Genomic DNA, 15654 nt, shown 5'->3' with positions numbered 1-15654 from the left:
TACTTTTAATTGGGTTTATGCCATTTAATTTAACTTTTTATTGTAAGGGTTTGTCATTTTGTGGTAAATTTGTAAAAGAAAAACATAGAAAAGTTCCAATGTCACTTTCGTAATATATATGAAAGTTTGTTGATCTATGGAAAAAAAAAAAGTCCAACGCTTCTTATGAAGAGCTTTCAATAATAATGATGGATGGTATCAAATTAATACTAGAATAACTAAAACTATATAATATTGTAATAATATTTACATATCGAATATTGTGATAAAATAATAAACAAGAGCACATAAATGAAAGTCTCTTAACACTACTCAATAAATATAGCTAGATGAATTTCGTATTAGTATTTTCTATAATAATGTAACTCTTACACTAAAAATAGTGCAATTTTCACATTATGGTGGTGTTTGGTAACAATTAAAAAAATAGTTTTTTATTTAATTAATTAAAATTTTGAAAATTAAATATGAAATAGTGTTTGGTAACTTTATTTTTATTTATTATTTTTTTAAATTTTAAACAAAATTTATTAAATTTTGAAAATAAAAAATTTTCACTTTCAAAATTTTTTTAAATAGTTATTTACTTTTACTTTTAGTTTTTTTTTTTCTCTTCTTCAAATTAGCATCTTATTTTATATTGTTAAACAAGAAATAAAAATAATAGTTATAAAAACGTGTTTATTATTTTTTTTGTTTTTAAAAACAAAAAACAAAAATAGTTACCAAACATATTTTTATTTTTTTAAAATAAAGAAACAAAAATAAAATTATATTTCTATTTTTGTGTTTAAAAAATTCAAAAACAAAAATATTACCAAACAGGCCTTTGTTACCAAACAAAAATGTTATCAAACAAAAATTAATTGTGTTTGATAATTTTTTTTTATTAACAAACACAACCTAATTTATCATCTATGTAGCTTATTATGGAGAGGTTTGAAATAATATAATTTAACTACAATTAATTTTAATTAGGGAGTCTCTACGCTAGAGTAATCATTTTACCTTATATCGGTACTTCACACTTCCTGTATGGGCATGTGGGAGCATTTTCACTCTAATTATTTTCAAAAAGCGGTAATCATTTTATAGCTTACAAATTTTCAAGAAATATTGAATGATTTATAGTACTAAAAATATAATTAAAATAATTTATTATAAGTGTATTTTTTTTTTATACTAAAAATAAATATTTGAATTTTATTTTTAACATTATAAATTATTTAAAAAAACTAAAATAAAAATATTCTCACGTGATCGTATAAAAGTTTGATGCACCAATAAAATAAACAGAACAATCTTACCACATTAATTTTATTATAAATATAAAAACTAGTTACTATTATTTAAGCATTAAATATCTCTCATATTGTCACATACGTACGTATGTACACACAATCACAGTCAATGTGTTTCCATTTGGTACGTAAAGATAAGTTTCATTGTCACACTAAAAAAAAGATATGCTTACGTAAGTGAGTTCGCACTCTTATTTATTTAAAATATATAAGTTTTATTAATGGCTTCTTATTTTATCTTCTAGAAATTAAGAAGTTGATGCATGGAAATTTTGCTTCAACCGTAAAATGAAATGATAATGTTTATTATTAATCCGTTCGAATAAATATATTGACACACACATATATTGAGAGAGGCTAGCTCTGAATGATAATATATATATACTATAATATTAAAATATTTAGAATAAAATATTAATTTGTTAAAGAGTATATTTAGTAATATGTAATATTAAATAGATTATTAGACTATTTTACTACAAAATTAAAAATATGAATATTTACTTACTTTCATAAACCATTAAGAGTCATTTTGCACAATGTCTCTTCACTATAAATTTTGTCTTTTTTATTATATTATTGTCCAGATCTTTTCTCCCCAAAGAAGAAAAAAATTATGAACATTGCATTGTCTATGAATAACCAATTTGTTTTTCTTTCGGTTTTCTTTTAGATTTCCCTTTTTATCTTATAAAATTGTTGTATCATGAATAAATTTGGACAAATTTAATTAGCACATATTTTTTAGATGATTTACAAATTAGATTACTCTCTTTAAACTATTAGGGAACCCTCTACTTCACATTGTACAAGTGGTTTATAACCAATTCTTTTATTTTGAGAATTTATGTGATAAGGAAAAAGAAGAGTTTAGATGCCATCCTCATTTTCAATAGCATCTGAGTCTCATTAATTCTATATAATATGTTTTTCATAAAGGTCGTAAGGATCTTCAAGAAATACCATCAATTATAACAAGATTAGTAATACATTCTGTAAAGTCCTTTTATGGATTTCGAGTCAAGAATAGAGTTGTGGCTTAGATCCCCTAATAGAGTAATGGGGTTTTTCTCTCGTTCATGTTGATAGCCCCGGTTTAGTTCATGCTGCTGCGAAAGAATTTGTCGAAGGGGTGGAAAAAGTTTTCCTATTAAAAGCTTTAGATGAATCCCTAAAGAACACACACAGCTTTTCATTAACATATATTTAGAAGAAAAAAAACTATTATAAGAGCATCTCTTATAAAGTGTCAAATTGGTAATATAGTGTTATATTTTAGCACCTTTTAAAATAATATTTTCTTTATAATAGTGTGTAAAACTTAAAAATTATGTCAAATTTAACACAACAATAAATTATTTTTTTTATTTACAATTTTGTCATTAATTATTTTTTTATATATTATTTATTAACTGACATAAATTAGAATTTTTCTAATTCTTTATTTATTTATTTTTAAGTCAAAATTAACTAGAATATTATATTACTTATATGTTTTCGATAAATATTAAATGAATATTCATTATAGTTTTTTTGCATCTATATGCATTGGATCACAATCACAACTATTATTTCAAATTTTGTGCTAAATTTAGCACTATATTTGCATCATCCATCCAATGGCGATGGTCTAAAGAATGAGAAATTATCAAAAATAATGGAAAGACACCCGAATTATTGGTTTGACCCAAAAATATTCACTTACGTTTATTGACAAGTGTCGTACATTAAGTTGGACCAATGAAATCATGTCACATGTACACCTATGTCAGCCGTTAAGTTTGGGTACCCACGACTGCACCATATTGTGGACGGTGTGTATTATTATCACAAAAAAATTGAGTTTTGAAGTATAACAGCTGGAAAAAAAAATTGGTTATTATCACTGCCAATATCCTTTGTATTTTTAATAATAGCGGATCGTACTAACAGTATAGAGAATTAAAAATCCCTGACTTTCTTTTACTATGAACTATTTGTAGGATCTTGGAATTTAAATCTATATGCATGCGCCCTGTTATTTTTCAAAAAGCATAACAGAAACATAGAATCGCATGGCATACATTTTAAAAATCAAATTGGTAAAATAAAACAAACACAAAGATGAAGAAAATTTTATACGAATACACAACGGAACAATGTCTCATTCGCCTTTTAGATTCTCTATCCTTTTTGTAATGACCCAACTAATTCTAGACTTTGGACCATTAATAACTACTATACATAGACACTAATCTTAAGAAAACATGCATATGAAATAGTCATAACTTTATTAAAAATTGTAAAGCAAAGGTTAAATACATAAAAATTCAGTTAGGATATGGGATCTCATTGTTTGAAAATAAAATATAACTTAAATCTTAAAATTCGTTACAAAACATAGTGCGGAAAATACATAGAAACATAATAAAATGACTAAAAGCAACTTCATCCTCGAATGGTTCACGCTGTCCACCGAATCCATTCTCTCTTAATACACAATCTCAAGCTACCAAGAATCTTACCACGGCCATAACTATTTTCCTGCATATATAAAACAAAGGAATGAGCCTTATGCCCCGCAAGGAAAATTTACTAAAAGCTTGCAACATAAACATAAACTATAAACATATAAACATTCACTATAAACATATATCATAATTATAACTCATGTACATGGTAATTATCAGGGTTTGCTAACTAAGCAACTATAAGCCTTATACTACAATGAGGTTTGCTAGCTAAGCAACTATAAGCCCCAATAACATAAAAGTGTTGAGGTTTGCTATTTAAGCAACTATAAGCCCCAAAACATACGTCTATCATAACATATATAAAACATACTATAGCATAATCATATGAGCATATAATAACTATCTTATTTTCCTTACCAAATACCGGGATGTGAGAACAAGGACGGGATTTTGGAACACTCCTAAAAACCATTAATAGAAAGGTGAGTATTCTAAAAGAAAGAGATGAAAAATGAAATAAATCTAAACCACCGAGAAGAAGAGCTTACTGAAATGAAACCTCAAGTTCAAAGAACTTAATTGCCTAACCATGAATGGAAAACAACAAGTTAGGATTTGAGTAGAGAAAAACTATAAAAACTAATAAAACATACAGAAATGAACTAGGAATAGGAATACCTTTGAATGCACTATGACCGTACTACACCTCGAAAATGAAATACACACTATAAACTTTACTTCCCAAGTGTTTAACACTCTAAAGTAAACCTAGCAGCTTGAAGGCTCTTAACTCAGCTTGAAGAATGAAATAAATGGTTGGGTACTAGGTCCTATTTATAGAGTTCAAGAATGAAAAGATCTTCTTTTAGCTTGAATAAAAATAATGACTTTTTAATTGAAAAACATTTAAATAATCGTTCAGCAAAGGCTTAAGACTCGGTCAAAAAGATTATGGGCTTTATCAAGAGGTTATGGAATAAATGAGCTCGGTTTCAAAATTGTTTGAAAAACCTGCCCTAGAGCCGATATATCGTCCATGGTAGGCGATATATCGCCTGGGCTTATGTTCCCGAGGCTCGTCGAAGTGTTCGTGCGAAATTATGTGTTTTTCGTATTCCCCGAGTGGCGATATATCGCCCCCTAGAGCTACGATATATCGGCATACGCTGAAATATTATACACGTAATTGCACTTTTTCAGCCTAATTTGAATTGAGTAAACAGATTTGACTAAGTCCTATAACGATTTCAAAGCTGCTGGCAGACTTTGGGATTTTCAAATATTACTCTTAATAAACTATTCCTCAAAAATACTTAATTTCTCAATATACATGCACATGACAAGTGTCATTATCTTATTGGTTCTATCTAAACCTTATAGTATAATAAATATCATCTTCATAATCAGCTATATTAATCAAACCTTATGTTATAATTAATATTCTTAAATTATAAGTTAAACTTATAAAATCTACAAGTGTTGCTACGAGTGTCCAACTAAGTCCTGGCTTGAACCAAAATCCACAGTTATAAACATACTACAACTACTACTACTACTATCTAACTAGCTAAGTAAAGTTCTCAGACTCTACAATTCTCCCCTACTAAAAAGAATTTCGTCCTCGAAATTTACTTACCAAATAATTCTGGATACCAGGCTATCATGTCCTCCTCCAACTCTCACGTTGCCTCCTGTTCAAAACTATTACTCCATAGGACTTTGACTATCGAAATACTTTTGGACCGTAACTGCTTCATCCCTCTATCTAGGATGCTAACCAGTCGTTCCTCGTAACTCAAGTCTTTCTGGAGTGCTATCGTATCGTACTTGAGGACGTGAGATAGGTCTGACACATAATTTCATAGCATTGAGATGTGGAACATATTGTGGCTATCTACTAGGGCTGGTGGTAGGGCTAATCTATACGCAACTGCTCCCACTTTCTCCAATATCTCAAAAGGACCTATAAATCGGGGACTAAGCTTGTCTTTCTTCCCAAACCGCTTTACGCCTTTCATAGGAGATATCTTCAGGAAGACTTGATCTCCGACTTTGAATTCCACATCGCGTCGCTTGGTATCCGCATAGCTTTTCTGACGGCTTTGAGCAACGAGCATACGCTTTCTAATCAGCGCTTCTGCTTCTTGAGCTTTTCTAACAGCTTTGGGACCAAGAAGCTGCCTTTCTCCTACCTCATCCTAATGTAGCAGCGATCGACACCTCATTCCATAAAGCAACTCATAAGGTGCCATCCCGATCGTTGACTGGTAGCTATTGTTGTAGAGAACTCTATCACCGGTAAGTACTTATTCCATGATCCACCGAAATCAAGTACACAAACGTGTACCATATCCTCTAATATCTGTATCGTACGCTCGAATTGACCGTCTATTTGATGATGAAAAGATGTACTAAGACTTTTAACTTAGTACCCATGGCTTGCTGTAAACTTCCCCAAAATCTCGATGTAAACACTGATCCTCTATCAGACACTATTGTCTTGGGGATTCCATGCAACCTTACTATCTCTTGGACATAGATGTTTGCGTATTGATCCGTTGTGTATGAGGTCTTAATAGGCAGGAAATGAGCGGACTTGGTTAGTCTATCTATTACTACCCAAGCTGAATCATGATGCTTACTTGTTCGTGGCAAACCCGTTACGAAATCCATAGCTATATCGTCCCATTTCCATTCTGGTACGCTAAGTGGCTGCAACAAACCTGCAGGGCGCTGATGCTCTGCTTTCACTTGCTGGCATACTAAACATTTTGACACAAATTTCGCTATGTCCTTTTTCATCCATGGCCACCAATATATTGCCTTGATGTCGTGAGTCATCTTGGTCGACTCTAGGTGAACTGAGTATGGGGTATTGTGTGCTTCTTTTAGAGTCGTCATCTTAATCATTTGATCATTTGGCACGCATACCCGATCCTTATATCTCAATAACCCTTGACCTGATATTGAGAAATTTGTGGCCTTGCCTTCTTTGACTGCATCCATATGTGCCACTAGTGTGTCGTCATGCCATTGCCCAAAGTATATCTTCCAGCAGATTTGACTGGATAGACAAGTTAGCCAGCTTGTCGATAACTACTTTTATTCCAGCATTGATCAGCTCCTACTGCAGTGGCTTTTCTATTCCGGCTAATGCTGCTAAACTCCCATAATTCTTCCTACTTAGCGCATTGGAAACTACGTTTGCCTTTCCCGGGTGGTATAGGATTTCGCAATCGTAATCCTTTACTAACTCTAACCACCTGCACTGCCTCATGTTAAGCTCCTACTGAGTAAAGAAGTACTTTAAACTTTTGTGGTCCGTATAAATCTCGCATCGTTCTCAGTAAAGATAATAGCGCCAGATTTTCAACTCAAAGACCACCGCTGCCAACTCCATATCATGAGTTGGATAGCGTTGCTCATACTCCTTCAACTACTATGAGGCGTAGGCTATCACCTTGTCATTCTGCATCAGCACGCAACCCAACCCTTGCTTCGACGCATCACAGTAGACTATAAACTTGTCGTTGGGTGTCGGTACACAGAGTACTGGTACTGAGCACAGCTTGTCCTTAAGCAACTGGAAGCTTTCTTCACACCTATCATTCTAGTTGAATCTTTGTTGTTTCCGAGTCAGGTTGGTGAGCGGAGGTCCTTCTTAGAAAAGCCTTCTACGAACCTCCTATAATTACCTGCTAATCCCAGAAAGCTTCTTACTCCGGATGCGTTCTTTGGTCTTGGCCAATCCTTCACAGCGTCTACCTTTGATGGGTCTACTGCAACTCCGTCCTTGGATATAACGTGCCCGAGGAGCGCCACTTGCAAAAGCCAAAACTCGTATTTCTTGAACTTGGCGTAGAGTTGATGCTCCTTTAGTGGTGATAGGATTAGCCTCAAATGTTCCTCGTACTCGACTTCGTCCTTGGAGTATACTAAGATGTCGTCGATGAACACTACGATGAATTTATCCAAGTATTCCTTGAAGACCCTATTCATTAAGTCTATAAACGCAGCTGGAGCATTGGTAAGACTGAAAGACATAACTAAGAACTCGTAATGCCCATAACGAGTTCTAAAATCTGTCTTAGGAATATCCTCTCCCCGCACCTTGAGCTGATGGTACCCAGACCGTAAATCAATCTTTGAAAATACGGTCGCACCTCAGAGTTGATCAAACAAGTCGTCAACCGGGTAGCGGGTACTTATTCTTAATCGTTACTAGGGGTGTGCACGGTGTGGTTTGGGCGATTTGAACACTTTCTAATACACCACGCCACAAGTGCGGTGTAGTAGCTAGAACACACCGTGCGGTGTGATTTCGTTGCACCAAACCGACCAAACCAAACCATTTTTTGCGGTGTGGTTTGGGTGGTTTTCCACAGTGTAAGTGTGTTAAAAAATGTGTGAGATAGAGATGGTGATAGGGAGGAGGCGCAAATGAGATGAGAGAGGAAGGAGTTGTTGTTGTGTATGATGTGTTAGAGTATAAAATTATACCTTAATTTAAGTGGGCTCCTAGTTTCATATTGGTTTACTAAAAAATGGTATACATGTAAAGTTTTTTTTTTTTTTTAACATATTTGTAAGTATACGGTGTGGTGTGGTGCAAACCAAAATTTCACACCACCAAACCGTGCACCGCACCGCGCGGTTTAGCTAAGATACAAACCATACCGAACCATTCTACTTTTGACACCGCGGTTTGCGGTGTAGTGTGGTGCGGTCGCCGCAGTTTACCGGTTTAGATGCTCACCCCTAATCATTACCTTATTCAGCTCGCGGTAGTCTATGCACATTCGCATGCTTCCCTCCTTCTTCTTCACAAATAGAACCGGTGCTCCCTATGGCGAATGGCTTGGTCTGATGAAACCTAAGTCTAGGAGTTCTTGTAGCTACGTCTTTAACTCCTTGAGTTCTGTATGTGCCATTTGGTATGGTGCCTTGGAGATAGGCTCGGTGCCCGATACTAATTCTATTGTGAAGTCAATTTCCCGAGTCGGCGGCAACCCTGGTAAGTCATCGGGAAATACTTCTGGGAATTCTCTTACAATGCGGACGTCTCCAACCTTAAGCGGTGTTTCCTTTACTATGTCTATGATGCTGGCAAAGAACGCTTGACATCCTTTTTCTATCATCCTTTGAGCTTTGAGAGATGATATTAGTGGTGTGCGTAATCCTAAAACTTGTTCCATGAAGCATAGTCTCTGGCCGTCAAGAGCCTCGAACGTCACTTTCTTGCGTTTGTAGTCGATGGTTGCGCCATGCCGTGCTAGCCAGTCCATGCCTAGTATCGCATCGAAGTCCTTGATCTCTAGTTCTATCAGGTCTCCTTCTAATTCTACGTCCTCAATCTTGATCGGTACGCCTCGTATTATCCATGACGATAGAAATACTTTGCCCAAAGGCAACTCAGTTACAAACCTAGTTCTAAATATTTCACAAGGCTTGTCTAGTTTTTCTATCATTCCTAACGAGATATACGAATGAGTGGCTCCCGAATCAAATAATACAAAACATATATTATTGAGGATAGAAACCTGACCTATGACCACCTTGTTGCTAGCATCAGCCTCTCCTTGGGTTAAGGCAAAAACCCTGGCAGGAACCATCTTATCTTCGTTTTTCCCTTCTATCTTGACCTGAGGACATTCTTTCTTCCAGTGTCCTTCTTGACCACAGTTGTAACATCCCTTAGTGTTTGCCCGGCATTCACCAAGATGTTTCTTCTGGCACTTAGTACACTGCGGGTACTCTACATAACCCGACCTACTGCTTCCATTGTTTGTCCATGCCCTTTTATCGCTATCGGACTGCTTATTGTCAGGATGCCTTCTTTTCTGACCCCTATTGTTGTTGCTGGACTGGTTGCTATTGTTATTATGGTTGTTGTTCCGACTAGTCTGAGGTTAACTCTGCTGTCTAGGCTCTAGCTTAATGGCTTCTTCTTTACTAACATTAGCCTGCAGCATTTCTACTTCTATTGTCGTCTCTAGAACATCGACATATGTAGTATTTCCTGGGTTTTCTATCTTAACCCCTAGCTCGATCTTCGATCAAAGTCCTCTAACGAACTTAGACACCCTCAGATAGTCAGTTGGAACCATTTCTGGTGCGAATTTAGCTAATCGGTCGAACTACCGAGCATACTCAGCCACTGATAAACTCCCTTGCTTTAGGCATGCGAACTCCTCGACTCTTGAAGCAATGACAGCCAAATTATAGCACTTTTTGTGGAATAGCTCCACAAATCGGGTCCAAGTCATGGTGGCAACATCATGCGTCTGCTGGACTAAGTCTCACCATATTCTGGCATCTTTCTTGAGCAGAGACGAAACGCAGGATATGTGGTCTGCGTTGCCGAGATTCATGTGCGTTAGGATTGGCTCCACGTTTCTTAGCCACTCTTCTGCCTCAAAGGGGTCTGCAGTCCCTTCAAAGTTCAAAGCGTGTTGCTTATGAAATAGCTCATAAACTGGCTCCATGTGCTGAACTGGATATGGCGCATAATTCGCCACTGGCCATTCCCCATATGGACCAACTTGTTGAGGTGCTGAGGCCATTTGCTGCGGTTGTGGTTGCAGCGGAGGCTGAGTCTGAGGCTGAGCCTGTTGTCGTTGTTGCTGCAATAACTCCTCAACTTGTTGTCGCAGTCTGGCGATTTCTGCAGTGTTGTCAACTGGCGGTGGCGGCGGTGCATTGCGACTGGCAGCAGCACGCACTCCCCTTCTGCGAACTGTAGGGGCTTCATTGTTCACCAGAGCAGCGTTGGAGGCATTTCCATTGGTGTGAGCAGACCTTCGGAGCGACATCACAGCAGAGGTCTAACAGTTGAGAGAAACATGTCAGTACTTTACCCTAATAGGCTCTAAGGCAAAAACTTAATCTAAACAAACATAACTCGAACTTATTAATTATGACTTCTTATGAAAATTATATAAGTCTTCTTTATTATTAGAGTGGGTTTCTATATTTAGAAAAATAAGCCATCTTTATTATTTTCTAAGTCTGTTTCTAATCATCCTATATGACTTAATTCTCAAGCTCGAAACTCATCTTTGTTCCAAAGTTAACCATATTGAGGGAGGGCTGGGATCAGTAAAATCGTTCCCACTACTATGGCCCCCTAACTTTCAATATAGAAACTCGGTTCATTGATTTGTATCTACTCTCGCTGAACTTAGTCATTATTTATTATATTTATTATTTATGATGATTGCAAAAGAAAAATCAAACTCATATATGTACAAAAAAAAATAACATTGATATTAATTTGGAAAAAGTTTTTCACTATTTACAATCATAAAAGAAAACAAATAATAAATGAGAATAAATAATGAAACTAGTCTATTCTAAAAATTGGGATCTTCTACATCCGATCCTTCATCTAGCATATCATCATCTATCTCTTCGTAGTCATCATTGTCTTGTGCCTCAAAATTCCCTCGAGGAAGATTCGTAAAAATTCTATGTTTTTGTTCATTTGTAAACTGAAATTCCATTTTTGAAGTGAACCTAAGTATGAGAAAGTAATATCTCATAGCTACCGGAAATTCATCTTCATCATCTATCGTCTCCCAAATTTCTTCTAAGGCTGCAATCACAGTAGGATAATCTCTAAAAAGTCTAATTACTAAAACGTATTGCTCTGTTGATCTCATCATGATCTGCTTAGATTCTTGGATGTGACCTTTCTCCCTGTGGAACAAAAGTAGCCTCTGAGTGATTCTTTCTAGCACTCCTACGGTGTTTCGGGGTTCTCTAATTCTTTTTAAAGCCTTAATGGCTCAGATATCCTCATATGTTAATGCTCCATTCATTCTTAACTGAAAACATAAGGACTAAAATCGTTAGCTATACCTTTAAACATAATAACTATAACTTAAACACTTACTTGGCGGTCAGATTCGGAGCTTTGAGTGTGTGTATCGAGGATAACTTCATGCGAATGAACCGTTGTTCTGATACCAACTGTAATAACCCAACTAATTATAGACTTTGGACCATTAATAACTACTATACATAGACACTAATCTTAAGAAAACATACATATGAAATAGTCATAACTTTATTAAAAACTGTAAAGCAGTGGTTAAATACATAAAAATTCAGTTAGGATATGGGATCCCATTGTTTGAAAATAAAACATAACTTAAATCTTGAAATTCGTTACAAAACATAGTCCGGAAAATACATAGAAACATAATAAAATGACTAAAAGCAACTCCATCCTCGAATCATTCACGCAGTCCACCGACTCCATTCTCCCTCAATACACAATCCCAAGCTGCCAAGAATCTTATCGCCGCCATAACTATTTTCCTGCAGATATAAAACAAAGGAATGACCCTAATGCCCAGCAAGGAAAATCTACTAAAAGCATGCAACATAAACTTAAACTATAAACATATATCATAATTCTAACCCATATACATGGTAATTATCAGGGTTTGCTAACTAAGCAACTATAAGTCTCATACTACAATAAGGTTTGCTAGCTAAGCAACTATAAGCCCCAAAACATACGTATATCATAACATATATAAAACATACTATAACATAATCATATAAGCATATAATAACTATCCTATGTTCCTTACCAAATATCGGGATGTGAGAACAAGGACGGGATTTTGGAACACTCCTAAAAACCATTAATAGAAAGGTGAGTATTCTAAAAGAAAGAGATGAAAAAGGAAATAAATCTAAACCACCGAGAAGAAGAGCTTACCGAAATGAAACCTCAAGGTCAAAGAACTTAATTGCCTAACCATGAATGGAAAACAACAAGTTAGGATTTGAGTGCACTATGACCGTAATACACCTCGAAATCGAAATACACACTATGAACCTTACTTCACAAGTGTTTAATAAGCTTAAAATGATAAAGCTTATAACCCCAACCCAAGTGTTTAACACTCTAAAGTAAACCTAGCAGCTTGAAGGCTCTGAACTCAGCTTGAAGAATGAAATAAATGGCTGGGTACTAGGTCCTATTTATAGAGTTCAAGAATGAAAAGATCTTATTTTAGCTTGAATAAAAATAATGACTTTTTAATTGAAAAATATTTGAATAATCGTTCAGCAGAAGCTTAAGACTCAGTTAAAAAGATTATGGGCTTTATCAAGAAGTTATGGAATAAATGAGCTCGGTTTCAAAATTGTTTGAAAAACCTACCCTAGAGCCGATATATCGCCCATGGTAAGCGATATATCGCCTGGGCTTATGTTGTCAAGGCTCGTCGAAGTGTTCGTACGAAGTTACGTGTTTTTCGTATTCCCCGAGTGGCAATATATCGCCCCCTAGAGCTGCGATATATCGGCATACGCTGAAATATTATACACGTAATTGCACTTTTTCAACCTAATTTGAATTGAGTAAATAGTTTTGACTGGGTCCTATAACGATTTCAAAGCTGCTGGCAGACTCTAGGATTTTCAAATATTACTCTTAATAAACTATTCCTCAAAAATATTTAATTTCTCAATAAACATGCACATGACAAGTGTCATTATCTTATTGAATCTATCTAAACCTTATAGTATAATAAATATCATCTTCATAATCAGCTATATTAATCAAACCTTATGTTATAATTAATATTCTTAAACTATAGGTTAAACTTATAAAATCTACAAGTATTGCTACGAGTGTCCAACTAAGTCCCAGCTTGAACCAAAATCCACAGTAATAAACATACTACAACTACTACTAGCTATTACTACTACTATTACTACTATCTAACTAGCTAAGTAAAGTTCTCGAACTCTACACTTTTGTCCTTTCTGTTAATGCTAGGAATTGTCAAGAATCTAAACCGCTTAGACTATGCCAAAGTCTTCCAAACCTATCTCCAAATCAAGTATAACAAAGACTAGACAAGTTATCAACACATGAGATAGAAATAAAGAGGGAAGAACAAGAGAATGGGCGGTCAAGAATGGATTAGACTGCCACACTTACCCAAATGAATCAACTGAGCCAATCTTATGAAAACTCTAGACATCACATTCCTTATATAGGCAATTTAATGGGTTTTATTTTAATTAAAATAATAAACAAAAATTCAAAACCTTGGGCTCCCACACCTACACATGTATTTGGGCCCAATCTCTTTGCCTTGAATTTAAATCTCAATTTGGCCTAAATTCAAATCTTTTTTATTTATTTATCTTTTAATTAATTAATTAATTAATTAATTAAATCCTTATTCAAATTTACAAATTATAATTTGAAACTTGATTTAATATTATTTATCTATATTGACATCAATTTATCAATATTAATAAATTTATCCAAAGACTCTTTTTTATTCTCAATTTCTTTTACATGTAAATATCCCTAAATTGACCTAGTCAATTTGATATTTCTAATTGATTGTTGTCGGTGATTTCGTCGTTGGACACGTGGCAGTAATTAGAGAAGTAATTAAGCTCCTCGAGAGATAAAAAAGCTTTGTAGAGCTCGCCCAGAGCTCCTCAAAGTGTAGTATCCTCCCAGTGAGCTGCATTTCCCTTTTTAGGCGTGGATGTCCCCAAGTGAGGCCATGTCCCGATAACCACTCTAGCGGCCCTCCCGTCTTCTTGATACGATAGTCCTCTAGGTGTAGGAGTTTTTTCATCGGACTTGGAGGGAGCGCAAGTGTCAATTAGTGTAGCCTTGGGCCACCATAAGATTGTCTGAGAACTTTATGAGTGCTTCAAGTAGTGGTGTCGAGTTCATACACTCGACAATTGGCATTTTTCATGATGCCACCTGACACAAGAAAACGTGCAGCCGCTGATGGACCCAAAACGGGTAGTTTTAAAAATTTATAAATCGCAAGCGCACGAATCGTTCATATAGAATAGTGATTGTGTAAGCAAGGATGTCGAACCCAAAGAAGTTATCTAAAATCGAAAAGATAACTATTTTAAACTAAAATTAATAAATTCTAACCTAGCTTCAAAGATTGATGAAAATTTGTAACAATAAAAATAAAATAAAAGATAATAATAAAGATATTAAAGACAATATATATATAACTAAATTAATAATTAAAATCAATATGGTAAAAGAAAGATTATTAAGATAATATAGTCCACAAAATACAAGTTCAATAATATTTAAAAGTACATTGATTCTCAAGTTTTAGTAATAGTAGAAATTAATCAAATTATCATTTATTCAAATTAGATATTCTATTTAACCACAAGTTTTTATAAAATTATAGGATTTATCTTTACTTTTAAAATTATAATTTCAAAATATTTAATGTAAATCAATCTAATAAAATAATAAATAAATCAATGAATATTATATATAAGAAAAAATATAATATTTTTATTCTATGTATACAATTTATATATAATTGACTGAAGGGTATGCTTACGTCAGGGAGTGCGTAAGCACTAATTTGTCCTAATTGCAGATTGTATAGCTTTTTCTTTTTTTACCACTTTTTCGGATTTATGCCATTTAATTTAATTTTTTATTGTAAGGGTTTGTCGTTTTGTGGTAAATTTGTAAAAAATAAAAACAAAGAAAAGTTCCAATGTCACTTTCGTAATATATGTGAAATTTTGTTGATCTATGGAAAAAAAAAGTCCAACCCTGATGAAGAGCTTTCAATTCAAAATGGATGGTATCAAATTAATACTAGAATAACTAAAAAAAAAAACTATATAATATTGTAATAATATTTACATATCAAATATTGTGATAAAAAAATATAAACAAGAGCATATAAATGAAAGTTTATTAACACTACTCAATAAATATAGCTAGATGAATTTCGTATTAGTATTTTCTTAACTCTTTGTTTCACTTTTTTTTTTTTTTTTTTGTGTATTTAAGATTTAAAATAAGGTTTAAAAAGTCATTATTGTTGATATTAAAATTGTCGGAACATGTAATTTCA

Source organism: Humulus lupulus, chromosome 1 (assembly GCF_963169125.1).
Source record: "Humulus lupulus chromosome 1, drHumLupu1.1, whole genome shotgun sequence".
Taxonomy (NCBI): domain Eukaryota; kingdom Viridiplantae; phylum Streptophyta; class Magnoliopsida; order Rosales; family Cannabaceae; genus Humulus; species Humulus lupulus.
The sequence above is the reverse complement of the archived record's forward strand: the minus strand, read 5'-3'. Positions refer to the sequence as shown.